The sequence below is a fragment of the Wasmannia auropunctata genome, unplaced genomic scaffold (assembly GCF_000956235.1).
Source record: "Wasmannia auropunctata unplaced genomic scaffold, wasmannia.A_1.0 LD336076.1, whole genome shotgun sequence".
NCBI lineage: Eukaryota > Metazoa > Arthropoda > Insecta > Hymenoptera > Formicidae > Wasmannia > Wasmannia auropunctata.
The window spans coordinates 6,315,978-6,320,031 of record NW_012026814.1 but is presented as its reverse complement, the minus strand read 5'-3'; the positions used below and the strand labels follow the sequence as shown (position 1 = coordinate 6,320,031).

The 4,054-nt window shown below is 37.8% G+C and overlaps 1 pseudogene; it reads left to right on the top strand.

Annotated features, from left to right (window-relative positions):
• Window positions 1-1,955: 1,955 nt before the first annotated feature.
• Window positions 1,956-2,860, top strand: LOC105449539 (annotated as a pseudogene).
• Window positions 2,861-4,054: the final 1,194 nt, after the last annotated feature.

Sequence of the window (4,054 nt, the reverse complement as noted above, 5' to 3'; positions counted from 1 at the left end):
ATTTAAGGGTATTAAATTTGAAAATGACAAGCGGATTGAAGAATAAATTGTTCATTTACGTAGTTTAAATTTATGCGCCTCAGTTACGCTGTCAATCGTAAAATGGCGACTTCCGGCTCATTGGCTCCACTCTATTTTTACCCACTCTAACTAAGACTAGGAAATGAAAATAGCAACATATTTGACTCGAGCTCCTTAAAGATGCAACGCAGTAAGCGTTATATAATGATGAATGAAATTACGCAAACTTATAACTAACGCGGAACTTAAGATTATGTTAAACTTATAATTAATGTGAGCGATCAGGCAAATATTACGTGTCTATGGGCAAGATTGCGATTTTGGACAACGGTCTGGTAAATGAGCCTTTCGATGTGCGAATGGTGGCCGTTTGCACGATGTTGTCACTGTTGTCAGCCCCTGGATGCACTTCTTGAACGCGACTCAACAACCATTGAAGCGGCACCAGACCCTGTTATTTAATAATACCATTTGGTTAGGTTTTAGCTGATCGCCCTTGTTAGCTCTCCACTTGGAACGTTCCTATAGGGTGTGCAGGTATTCTTGACTTCACCTGCGCCAAAAGTGTTGTCTTGCCTGCTCGATTCGCTGTCAACGCACTAATCTATTTTCGTTTACGTCGGTTAAGGGGTTAGGCCACTGTAGAAATTTCAAAAAATCGATTTTTTTTGCTTAAAAGATGCCTTAATATTTTAATAATGACATGCTTAAAGGATAAAGGCGGGAAAAATGTATAAATACTTTTATTTTGAATTTTGGCGCAGCGCCTCTCAGTCTGTAGCGAGCGCCTTTTACGATCACTACGGCGCGCTGGAATTTATGAGGTTGGTGCAGATAAACAGCGGTAAGTAATGAATGTATTTTATACCTGAAGAGACTTTCATATTAAAGGTTCTCCTGAGTGACCTATAGATTTCGTTACTTGTCTTACACACTTAGGAAAAGCGTCTGTGTAGCGTCAGTTACGCACCGTACGGGATTGAAAAACGACGCTATTCGCAAGCCACATGTTTTTCTCAGTTTGATTTCATAAGTTTGTTTAGTATTGTTATCATTGTAGTATATCACTGTTCAGTATTTACTTTATTTTCAAAATGAGTGAAAAATTAGTTTATAGCGGAAAAAAGGGTCAAAAAGTACTCCTGGTAAAAAACCGAAAATATCACAAAGACGACCATTGAATCGTCATGAATTAGAGGCCCCCGAAGATTTGAATGTTAGCACTTCCGCAAAGAAACTGAAAATGTCTGAAGATCTATATGATGTTGAAGTGGACGAAGCTTTTGGATATCGCTTGATAAATTTTATTGCCGTTTTTTCTGCAATATCAAATCTCGTCGTTTGCAAAGTGTGTAAGTCGGAAGTGAAATTTTCTAAAAGTGGCAAGAGAGGCTTAGGATTCAAGATAGTAGTGTCCTGTAAAAATAATTGTAAACAAGAAACTATCCCAAGTGGGCCGTTTATTGGAAATGGCTACGAAATTAACCGCCGAATCGTACTTGTCATGAGGTTGCTTGGAGTTGGCTTATACGGTATTACAAAGTTTTGTGCTTTAATGGAACTGCCCCGGCCAATGTTTCATTCTTTTTACGATAAAATTGTTCAACATATTTCTACTGCAACTGATGCTATTTGCAAAATAAGTATATCAAACGCTGCAAAAAAAGAGAAAGCAATTTGCAATGAAAAGGGGAAATAAATGGTATTATTGTATCAGGCGATGGCTCGTGGAGGAAGAGAGGTTTTTCTTCGTTGTTTGGCATAGTTACTCTAATTGGCTATAATACAGGGAAAATCATTGATTATATCGTGAAATCTAAATATTGTAAAGCATGCGAATATTGGAGTAAAAAAGTGACACCGAAGAATACTCTGAATGAGCCGAAAGCCATGCAAGCGAATGTACAGCAAATCACGAAGGATCGGCTGGAAAGATGGAGGTTGATTCAGTTATTGAAATGTTTCAGCGCTCTCAAAATTTACATGACATCAAATACGCATATTATGTAAGCGATGGGGACTCCAAAACCTTCAAAGAAGTCGTAAATGCTAAGCCGTATGAGAATTTTAAAGTGCATAAGAAAGAATGCGTTGACCACGTACAAAAAAGGATGGGCACCCGACTGCGTAATTTAAAAAAGAAAGTGAAAGGTCTTGGCGGAAAAGGAAAATTGACCGGAAAGCTAATTGACAGTTTAACTATGTATTTATTACGGATTAGCAATCTGAAGAAATAGTGACTCAGTGGAAAAAATGAGAAATGAAATATGAGCGACACTATATCACAAATTATCGACAGATGAAAATCCGCAACGTGATAAATGCCCAGCAGGAGAAAATTCATGCAGTTGGCAAAAAGCAAAAGCCACGAATACTTTGGACAGCTATAAACACGAGCCAGCTCTCAGTAAAGATGCAATAAAACCTTTGACGCAATAAAACCTGTTTATGAAGAACTTAGCAGTGACGATCTTTTCGTTCGATGTATCGGTGGTTATACTTAAAACAGTAATGAAAGTTTGAATTCGACGGTGTGGGCTTTAGCGCCAAAATCAGTTTCCAGTGGAAAAAATGTGTTAGATATTGCAACGAATATTTCTGTTTGTGTTTATAACGACAGCTTTTCATCAATTATGCACATGCTTTGGGCATGAAAATCGGATCTAACAGCTATAATAAGTGCCTGGAGGTGGACGAGCAACGCATTAAGCATGCAGAGCAATCATTACCTGACGCTGCAAAACAGGCACGAATTGCTTTGAAAGCTCACAGAAAAAAAGAACTCGAGCAGGACGTTAATTTGGAAAGCCAATTATATGGCGCAGCCATCGCTGACTAAAGGTATATAAAATTTATTAACAATTTTTCCATACCGAAAACTTTAAACGCGTTTTTCTGGAAACTACGTTTTTCAAGTCGGCCGAACCAATAACTCGAACAAATATTGACCGATTGACTTGAAATTTGAACTATATATTCATAATTACATTCTGCATGGAAGTACGTAGGATTTTTTCGATATGTTACATAATTTTTTTTTATAAACAATTTTAGGTCGATTTTTTTTGAAAATTTTGAACATTTTTTTTTTAAACCGCGCCATTTTTGCAAAAATCGATATATCAAAAAAATCTTACGTACTTCTCTAGCTATTTTCATGTATAATCGAAAAAAATTTGTCTGATCACCGTAAATTAAAAATTGCAGGTGCAGTTGGTTCGGCCGCGCGCCCTTAAAAAAAAAAGACTTTATCTTAAAACAGCTGTGTAGCGACCATTTTGTTTTATTTTACTTCGAAAAAAATTATTTTTGCAGTTTATGACAAGTATAATAAAGTGCCTTTTTCAGAATTTTGATTTATTTTATTGTTCTGCTGAAAAAAAATTCCCAAAATATGCTTATTTTTTCCGCCGCTACAGTGGCCTAACCCCTTAAGTCATTGTAAGGAAAACTATTTAAGACGGTGCCAATCAAAAAATGACCGAGACTTAAATAATCAAGATCGTTAGGATCGTTGTTAAGTGGCGTAAGAGGCCGCGAATTCAGGTTAGACTCTATTTCGCAGAATTGCTTTATTGTCTGAAATTCTTCAAAGGTCAATGGTGACTTTCCGACGATTCTGTATAAATGATACTTAGCGGACTTAACGGCAGCCTCTCAGCCCGCCGAAGTGAGACGCTTTGGGTGGAATGAATTTTCACGTGATTTCGTCGCGCAAAAAATGAGCAACTTTAATTTGGATACGATCATTCCATAAAAATTCGAAAAATTTTTTGAGCTGTCTTTGAGCTCCGACGAATGTGATTCCGTTGTCGGAGTATATACAAGAAGGTTTCTCCCTACGCGGTACAAAACGCTTAAGAACCGCGATAAAGGAGTCGGAGGTCAGATCACTAACGAGTTCCAAATGTACCCAAACAGCACAAGGACGTCCTAAGGATGTCCCTAGGGCGTCCAGGACGGGATTTGAGGACGTTATCAGGATGTCCTATTTTCATCCAGGGACGTCCTGCGAACGTCCTGTGGTATAGCA